The 10,015-nt window shown below is 56.3% G+C and overlaps 1 long non-coding RNA gene across 1 annotated transcript; it reads right to left on the bottom strand.

Moving 5' to 3' along the window:
• Positions 1–668: 668 nt before the first annotated feature.
• On the bottom strand, positions 669–9,868 carry LOC133056560 (uncharacterized). Its single transcript, XR_009692851.1, has 7 exons — positions 9,576–9,868; positions 9,008–9,159; positions 7,627–7,731; positions 7,487–7,523; positions 5,563–5,662; positions 1,837–1,886; positions 669–1,493 (listed from the first exon to the last, which is right to left on the bottom strand). It is a non-coding gene; the product is annotated as an uncharacterized LOC133056560 (long non-coding RNA).
• Between the last annotated feature and the right edge of the window lie 147 nt (positions 9,869–10,015).

Below are 10,015 nucleotides of genomic sequence, written 5' to 3' on the forward strand. Positions count from 1 at the left end.
CTGATCAGGTCGTCTGGGAGTCTGTGTGTGGGCTGGGGAATATCAGTTCCGTTTACCTATCACCCCACCTCCCAAAGGTGGTAGTCTGGCGCCCTCTGCCGGGCGATGGCATCGGCGCCGAGACTTTGGGAACAGGTGAGCGGAGCCAGAACAATGCCCCACCCTTCTCAAGCTGTCTCCCTAACCCTCCTACCCCATGACCAAAACGGATATTTGTTGAGCATTTACTCTGGATGAGTACTATCAAGGAGGCTGGAGGAAACCACCCTGCCCCCATCCCTCCCTGCACTTTTTTGGGCTGTGCTTTGCACAAATTAGGCCAGTGGTCCGGAGTTGCAGAGGGATCCCCAGGAGCAGGCGTGTACCAGGCAGGCACCAGGGCATGGCTAGGTGAGAAAGCAGGGTCTTTCCCAGCTAGGATGGGACCTCTGATAGTTTCCTCAGAGAAGAGCTAGCACGACTCGGGATCTTCTTGCCCCCACCCCGAAGATTCCCCATTTTTCAAGCACTCAGCAAGGATCAGGTAAACTTTATTTCCAGAGGAAGTTGCCAGCCTGGCAGTTCCATAAATGCCAGGTCAACGTTTTCGGCGGCTGCAAGGCATAATCTGACCACCAGATGGCAGCAAAGACTGCCCCTGGAAGCTTTCAAAGAGCACAGACCTGGGAAGAGAGGAGCAGAGATCCAGGCTGTTAAGTGGAGAGCCCTCAAGAACCCCTAGACAAATTTACAGCAATTCATTCATTTTTTTTGCAGCACAAGTTTATTGAGAGGCAACTGTGTTCCTGCTTTTGAGGAACTCAGTCTTGGGGGAAGCAGTCTAAAAGTCTGCAAGATGTGAACTATTTAGACACCAGAGCCCCTGTGGGATTCAGAGGTTGAGAGCTGGGTAGCACATGAACTAAGCTTGGCAATGCTGGCAGGAAGGGTCAATGGAAGTAGGATGGGCACCCAGCTTGAGTAAATGCATGGTGGCTGGAAAACCCCATCAAGTTTGGCAATGGCTGGGGCGTTAGGAGAGAGGCGAGACATGGCTGTCAAGGAAACCAAGGCTTAGACCATGGAGGCCTGGCTGCCAGGCTTAAGACAGGCTCTGAACAGAAAACCCAAGCCAAAGCTCTCTCTGGTGACTAAGGAGGAGCTGTGATTGGCTGGTGAGGCCACGGCTGGGGCCATCTCTGAACTGGGGCAGCCTGGCCCTGGCAGGAGAGGAGGGGAAAAGCATCACTCAGGGAGTGGAAGGATGGAAGAAGGTTTTGGGAGAAAGGGGAGGGTCACTTACCTTTGAGCCAACTGCAGGCTTGACCTTGTATCAGGGATCCTGAAGCTCAGGGAGTGACTGGGAGAGTTAAGACTGCCTCATCTGGGACGGTCATTGGGAGAATTCACTTAGAAGGGTCACCCCACTCAGCACACTGTGGTAACCGCTCCAGTCTGGAGGGGGAGGCCACTTGACTTTCCTCAAAGTCCTCAGACCTCAGTTTCTACCTTTTCTATGAAATGAATTTCAACTTACAACAATGACATAACGCAGAGCCAAGAGGAGAAAAGTGGGTCTTCCCAGCCTGGCCTGGGCCCAGGCAGGACAGCTGACACTGGCCCCAGCCTGCCCACCCACCCTGCCTGGCCAAGAGGTTGGCGGAGCCCCAACCCCACCCAGCAGGGAGCGTGTTTGATTTGGACCTGGCTCCAGTGGTGGTGCAGGGGCTGGCTTTGTAGCTAAAAATACCCAGTGGCCAGGCCAGCTGCTCAGAGCTTCCCCAGAGGCGCTGGGCCAGGGCAGGCCAGCTGAGGCACTGGAAATGCCCACAGGCCCGCAGAGCCCTACTCCCTTACCTGTAAGACGATCTGAGGACCCAGGCCATTCTTCACTTCACCAGGAATTCCTGGAAAGATTTGGGAGGAGAAGAAAAAAAATTCTTTAACCTGGTTCTTGCCACAGAACTGTTGGGACACAGAAGCCTAGGGGAGTTGGCAGGTGACATCTGTGGGGGTGAAGTGACTTGTGTTCACACTTAGGCCTAGGGGCTCTCCCAGTGTTAAGTCATTCAGTCATGTCCGACTCTTTGTAATCCTGTGGACTGCAGGCTGCTAGGCTCCTTTATTCATGGGATTCTCCAGGCAAGCATACTGGAGTGGGTAGCCATTCTCTTCTCCAGGAGATCTTCCCAACTCAAGGACTGAACCCAGGTCTCCTGCATTGCAGGCAGATTCTTTACTGTCTGAGCCATCTGGGAAGCCCAGGGTGTCTAGTGAGGCCAACTGACCCCAGGAGAGAAGTAGGACCAGATACACTTCTGTCTCGTGGGGTCAAGGTCTGGCCAGCACAGGTCAGGACAGGGAAGTGAACAGCAATGCTATGGCTTCCACTTCCCTAGTGCCTCGGGAACACTGTCGGAGGTCACGGCACACCTGAGGGGTCATCCACTCCATGTGGGACAGAAGTTAATGGAGCCATCCTCTGAGCTCAGAGATGGGAGGTGGCCCAGGGTGGCCTGGGGGATCAAAGCTGTCTCTTCCTGTGCCAGGGCTCTCCTCCAGTCTCGATATTTGGTAACAGGGTTGAGGGAGTGACTGCCAGAGTAAAACAGCGGCTTTCATAACTTCAAACTCAGAAACAGCTCAAGAGGTTGTTATCCGCCAACTTCCTCCTCCTGGTACACAAGGGGAGACCACGAGTCCTGGAGGGGTGGGATCTTGTCGAGGTCACTGGGCAGGAGACAGAGCACTGGACCCAGGCGGCCTGAGATGGCCGGGTGCCCTCCAGAGTCCAGGCAGACGCTCAGTCTCCACCCAGAGGGTCCGAAAGGTCGTACTCCACGCCGGCGCCTGTTGGCTGATTGGCCGGAAGGGGCGGGGCCCTGGCGTCCAGTAGTAAGGCAGGTCCGGCCACCTCCCGGCCGGGCCGCCCTTCCGCTGGCGTGGCCCTCTCCAGGCAGGCTCCACCGGCTGGGCGCCAGGAACGCCCCGCCCCTTAGCTCGCTGGGTGACCGGTGGGCGGGGCCGCCATCTGAGGACTGAGGAACCACCATCTGAGGACTGATAGGCTGACCCGCCTCTCCCTTCACCTAGGAGGTGATACCAGCATGGGGACAAAGAAATGCAAGAGGGAGAGAAAAAGCAGCGAGAAGGGGGTATGATCTTCCAGGTCTCCCGGACACCCCTCCCTTTCCAAGAATCACAGCCCGACCCCAGGGGAGCGCCCTCATTGTTCCCTAATTGGTCCGAGGGCGGGAGTGGAGGAACTGGAACTGACAGTAGCCCTTCAGGCTGCTGCTGAGAGGGAAGAATTTCAATTATTTAACCATCCAGTGCCCAAGGGAGGTAAAGACCCCTGCTCCGCGGAGCCCCAAGCACTCGATCAGAAAGGATGGAGGACACCATCAGGTGGCAGAAAGGTCACCTGAGGATCGAAGGGAGTTGGATGAACACATCAATGGCAGAGCGGAATCTAAGCCTTAGGACTGGGACAAGTGTGGAACGCGGGAAGAGGCTCATAGTATAGGATATTAATAATCTGAGCCTCACCAGCTTTTACAAAGTGCTCACTCTGGGTAGGGGAAAGGGAGTCTAGTGCCGAGTGTAGTCAGCTGCACCCCCTTCACCGGAGCAAAGGACAGGATGGACCAAATCCAGCTTATCTGGGATAAGACCCTCATGCGGTCAAGACTCGGCAGCCAGAAGGAACTACAAGTACCATGCTGGCTACTTTCAACCAGACAGCTTTGCCGGCTCCCGGGCAGTGATGCCAGCAGACAGCTGGCACAGGCAGAAGACCAAAATAACCCAGACAGCTGGGGCGAGGGGGTGCCACGGACACAGGCACTGGGCTGGAAGTCAAGACACCTGGAACCTCACTCTGACTGCCCGTGGTGGCCTCCTGACCTTGAGTGAGTCACTTCTACTCTCCCAGTTGGGGGGGGGGGGTAACCCCTAAATCAGGACCCATTATGGAACAGCCTGTGGACTTGAGGAAGGGCCACCACCCCAACTCACACACTGGAGGAAAAACAGTGCTGGCTCCCAGCCGGCAGAAAGTCAGTCTTCCCCTTTGCCCAGAGGCTTGGCCACGTGCTATGGGGTGCGCTGGTGGGGGAGGAGCCTACAGATGGCCCAGCCCCCACCCCACCCCCAGCCACCTAGGAATGAAGGCCAACTAAATGTGAAGCCAGAACGTGAGGCCGGGACCCCTTAATCGCACTTAATCTGCCCTCCACCCTTTACAGCAGGCTTCATTATCATCACTTTACACAGGAGACTCGCCCAAGGTCACCAGCACCCTGGAGAGTCAAGCCCACAGCTGTCGGACCTACAGCCTCCCTTGATGAAGCACCAATAATGCCCCAACAAAATCTCTGGGTCAAACCCTAAGGCTCCCCCAATCCTCAATTCAGCCCCCACACTGAGGGATGGGATAAAAGTGAAAAGCGCCGATCAGACCGGGAAGCCTGAACCCAAAAGAGGGGAGGCTGTGCCATCAGCAGGGACCCAAATGGTTCATCAAAGTAATCACAAACTAGAGCTCACGTGGGGGAGGGGTCAGAGATCAAGGGCCACACTATCTCCATCTGCGGAGCTGCCTGGCGCTCAAGAGGACAGGAGACCCCTCACGATCAGCTTGTGTTAGGAAAATGGGAGTTGCCATTACTAGGAAGCCCATGACGCTGCACCGAGAAATGAAGCCGGGGCTTCAAGTGCACAAGTTCAGGTCCGGCACAAAGGTTCTCAGAATCTGTCTCCACCTGGCAGTCATGAGGATCACCTGAGAATTTACTAGAAATGCGAGTTCTCAGGCCCCACCGATTGAATCAGAAACTCAAGGATGGGGTCTCGGAGTATTTTAATGAGCCACCCGTGTGATCGGATGCACACTTTGACAATCACTGACCCAGTTGTGCGGATGGGGAAACTGGGGCTGAGAGACTGTGCAGCTTACGCAAGGTCACAGCAGGTAAAACGGCTAGCCAGGTTTCAAATTTGGGTTTGTCCAATTCTAGAAACAGGGCTTTGAGGGGGAGGGGGCTGGGTGAGATGGAATCGTGGGAATTTCCTGGAAGGAGACGAGTCAAGAAACTTCTTTCTTAAAGAAAACTGGCCCAGATCTCAATTCCTTCTGTTCTTCACCTCCCTAGCAGCCAGACATTAGAAAGGAAGAGGCCAGCTTCATACAATCACCCCACACACCCCCAGTGCGGGCCGGAAGGGAGGGCCAGCGCTGGGTCCGGTTTCCTGGCAGCCGACTCTGCCTTTCAGAAGAGGTATCCAGGGCCCTCCCCCACCACAAAACACACGACTGGGAAATACTCGCAAGTGCAGCCTCTCCTAGGCTGCTAAATACGGCAGAGAATTGCACGCCCCAAACTCCTGACAACAGAAGCTGACAGGCGGGGATGGATGGACCAAGCAGGCCCAGCAGGCAGCCGATTTCACACAGTCCCACACATCTGTGTGGGGGAGGGGCCGCAGAACCAGATTAGCGGGTTTGGGGTGCCCGCCCTCCCTAGGCGCCAGGCCAAAGCCCCCCAAATCGCCCTCGCAGGCTGGGAAAGGGCTCACACCTACCTTAATGCGAGGACTGGCAGAGTCAGACTAGACCTGCTTCTACTGTCCAAAGGAGGGCGGTCCACTATGGGGGTACCGGGCCCCTTCTCCCGTCACGAGCCTAAAGGGAAAAATGGGAGGGTTTTTTTAGGGCGTCGATGGCCACAAATCGGGCAGGATCTCCTTGAGGGAAGAAGAGCCTTACAAATGCCGAACCCCCTTCCCAGCTGCCAAGGCGGTCCTCACTCTAAAATGGATAGGAGTCGGGTGGGGGGTGGGGGGGCGCGGATGAGTCACGAAGGTTCAGCCCGAGCGACGAGCAGCGGGAGGAGACTCATCTGCATTTCCAAAGGCCCGCCCAGTCTGCATCCCCTCCCCCAGGAATGGCCGGAGGTGCGAGGGTTTACCCCACAGCCCTCCGCCTCGGGGGATCCCGGGGAAGGCCCGCTCGGCTTTCCCAGGCCCCAACCCCCAACCCTACCCTCCCGCGCGCCGGTGGCCAGCACTGCCTTCATGGCCACCTCGGGACGTCTGTGGCTTGCGTGAGGGCCTCACGCTCAAAGCAGGGGACAAAAGGGGCCCACCCGCCCCTCGGGCTCGGCTATCAAAAAGGGAGGTTAGGAAAAAAAAGGGGGGGGGGCCGTTAAGGGGCCAAACGTGGGCGCCGAGGCTCGAGTGGGCAGCAGGGAGGGCCTGGGGTCAGAGCAGGGCCGCGGGGGGAGAACTCCGCAGCCTCTAGAGCAGCCCTTCGGGGTCAGGGGGCGGCCTCGAGCGGCCCCGTGGCCCTTTGCTACTGGCTCCCGGACGGGAGGAAAGAAGAAAGGCCCCGCCCGGGAGCGAGGCCTCGTGGCCGCGGCGGCTCCTGAGTAGGGCGCGGGGTCCAGGGAGGCTGTGGAGCCCGCGGTCTTCGTCTAAGCTTCCCAGGCCCGGGGGCATACCCCCAGGCAGCGGCCTGGAACGCGGGCGGCGGCCTCCCCTCCCCTCCCCTCCCCCCCCCCGCTCCGGCCCCGCCGCCTCCTTCCCTCCTCCCGCCTGGCGCGCGGCGGCCGCCACCGCCCGAGCCGCGGGCGGCGCGCGCGAAATGGCGCCCGTCTGGCCGCCTCGCCCCGCGGATGCGAGCGCGGGAGCCGCGGCGCGCGACGCCCCCCAAGGCCCGCGGCCCCCGAAACGGCCTCGGAGACCAATCCCCGACTCGGGGCGCTGTGCCCTGCGGACTCTCGGGGCTCGGCCCGGCCGACGGACCGCCGCCTGCTCCGGGCTCCCAACGACAACCGGGGAAGGAGGGAGGAAGGAAGAGAGCGGCCGCCATTAGCTGCTCCGCAGCCCAGCCCTGGCTACGGCCCCAGCCTCGGCCCCAGCCCAGCCGGCGGCTCTGCTCTGAACCTGAAAATAAAACTCGTGTTTGCGAGGGAGGAGCGAGCGCGGACGGGAGCACAGGCAGCGCTCGGGCTGCAAAGCGGGAGAGATGCTGCGTCATGGTGCCAACATGGACGCCGGCCTTTTGTCCTTTTTTGCTTAGGAAGCGCAGGCGCGCCCAGGAGCCCCGAAAAGCCGGCTTCAGAGGGCGAGACCCCCACCATCAAAAGGCAAAGAGGCCTCAGGCCCGGAAGGAGAGGCTTCCTCAGCTTTTGTGACCCCCTTCCCCAAAGCACTTCAATTTCTTCTCCCTATCAAGGCTCAAACCTAGAAAAGCGAAGGGGAACTAGCGCAGGCGGCTCCACGGATGCCCCAAGTCGCTGGGGAGACCTTCCTCTTGCCTCCTGGGCAAAAGGGGCAAAGGGTCTGAAGAGCCCTCCTCGTGCCCCCACCCTCCCCGATCCGGCTGCCAAACATGAAGCTCCAGAAACCTCCTTCTCCCCTCACCTCCTAAACATTTGCAGCTCTTGGCCTTCTCGAAAAAACATTTCCTCGAAGGGGCAAAAGACACTTTTTTTTTTTTACTTACCCGCTCAGCCCGGTGCCATGGAGTCTGGAAGATCAAGCTGGGCGGAGGTGTTATTGTGGGGGGGAAAAAAAAATCTTTTAGGGAGATTGTTTAGTTGGAAATATTTGGGGTAATGGTGGTGTCTTTTTTGTTGTTGTTACCTTTTTAAAGTTACACTCTCATGGCATTTTCTGCTCCTTCCACTTCTGCAAACTTTCCAGGGTTGGGTTGGCAAAAGGCGGCTTCGCTGAGGACTGTTTACTGCTCTGGATATAGCAATGGTGTGACCGTCATTAAGAGACAAAAGGCGAAAATACACAGTCAAATCAAACAAAAGGCAAAAGACGCACCGGCCATCCCAACCACCATAGAAACTACCCCCGAGTTAACGATGGTGTTTGGCTCGAACCAGCTAGGACTTGTTTTCCAGTTTTAATCTAGTTTCCTGTGACGGCTTTAGTCTCTTTACACAAAGAGGTCTTCCTTTCCCTCACACCCCCCCTTCCCCAACAAAGACGAGAAAAACAGAGTCTGTTTTTCTTCAAATAGATAGATTTTCAAAGAAAGTGTACCTGTTACGGGGAAGAAAGCTGACTAGCATTTATTGCTGTAAACATTTTCAAAAGCTTAACTCTAAAACCTAGCTTTATAAAAGCAAAATCGTCTAAAAGCATTTTAACTGGCTTATGCTAGACAAGAGCGACAAAGACATACATGCAGATGAAGGTTCAGAAAATTAAGGACATCTCAGCAACATTAACATGAAAACTGCACTGCTTAAGGACAGAATGGATTGGGTACTTACAATATAAAAGGTTTTTAAAAACTTAAGAGTAACGACTGCTTACAATTTTTTGTTGCTGCCATTTCGCTAATCCTAATACATTTAAAACATTACCTTGTTAAAAAGAGAGCAGAAGGAGTTAATAAGATGGCCAGTTTTAAGTGTTTAATAGAGGAAACTACATATATAAAAATTTATTGTTCAGTTAAGAGAATACAGATTAAGACAGCTCCAAGCCCCCCCCCACCCAAGAAAAAAAAGAGGAAAAAAAAATTAAATATGTAATTTACTTAGGTTTTTTGGAATTCAAAATTGTTAAACTGCTGACATTAATGGTGTGCTATGACCTAGTTATACAAGACAAAGATGGATTCCAAGTCATAAGGAAAAATCCAGATCTTTTTAAAGTCTTCTTCATTCTTCCAATTTTGAGTCCTTTAGCTTGTTGACAAATGTTAAACACAACACTGAGGCGTCCTGAACGGGATGGTGGAGTCAAAGGAAAAACATTCCCCATTTGCAACAAAGGAAAAACCCACTTGGCCATTTAATTCCATTGCAGAAAAATGGCTCCCCTCATCTGTTGGCCTCTCCTTGGTGTCTGATGAAGGATGTTTTGAGATCAGCGTCTAATAACTCAAGCCCTATAGAAGCCGCGCGCTGATTGGCTGCCGCGCCCGGCCGCCCTGCTCCAGCCAATTACCTACCCACGGCCAAATTACAAACCCCGAAAAGAGCCCCAATATGAAATACACTACCACGAAGCCCCAGCGAGGCGGCTCCCTCTCCTCGGCCGCCAGACTGGAGAGGTAGAGGGGGCTGCAAACGCGTCCTCGCGAAGCCCGAGAGCCTCGGAGTTGAACTCACAAAATGGAAGCCGCGCGCTGATTGGCCGCCGCCACTCCCGGACCTTTAATAAAGAAAGGGGAAGGAAAGATAAATGCAAAAAAGGGGGACTCGCTCCTCTGCCGGTGGCTGGAGGAAAGGGGGGGGGGGGTGCGGAGGGAGAAGCATGTGTTCACGACAATTACAAGGGCACTCCTCTCCAAAAATAAAAACAGAAAGAAGCTTCTATCACCCAGGTCCAGGCCAGGGCTGCTTCCTCCCAGGAATGTAAATGCTAATTTGGTTAAAATCCTGGTTTCCCCTCCCCAGCTCAGCTCCGGGGGGAGGGGGTCGCGGGGCAGAAGAGGAAGCCGTAGCCGAGATACCTCGATTGCAACTTGTCTTGGGGCCGCCTTGCCGCCCCTCACGGCTCCAGCCGTCCAAACACACAATCATACACCCCAAAACCCAGCCCTTTCCCTTGGGCCCCCACGCGCCCACCTCCGGTCTTGGCAGTTTGGAAACAGTTTTTGAGGCCCGAGGCGCAAGCCGCGGCTCGGAGGGTAGCCCCTGCCGCGGGAGGTAGAGGCCGGGGAGACCCCCCCTCCCCCGCCGCCAAGCCCCCCACCTAAGTCCCAGCAGAATAAATAAATTAAAAGGCCTTCCCCCGGGGAGGGGGGAGGCAGTGTGGGAGCGCGCGAGTGAGGGGTGGGGGGCCGCTGGGGCCCGGGGCTTTGGCGGCGCAGCTGCCGCCGCCGGGAGAGTGCCTGGGGAAGCGGCGAGGAAGGAGAGGGGAGGAGGAAGAGGAGGAGGAGGAGGAAGAGGAGGAGGGTGAGCGCTCGGGTCGGGCTCCTTAGCGGTGTATTGTGGGATGTGCGGCTACTGGGAGCCGAGCCTCCGCCGCCAGCCGCCTCCCGGGCAGCAGCAGCAGCAGCAGCAGC

The sequence above is a fragment of the Dama dama genome, chromosome 5, assembly GCF_033118175.1.
Source record: "Dama dama isolate Ldn47 chromosome 5, ASM3311817v1, whole genome shotgun sequence".
NCBI lineage: Eukaryota > Metazoa > Chordata > Mammalia > Artiodactyla > Cervidae > Dama > Dama dama.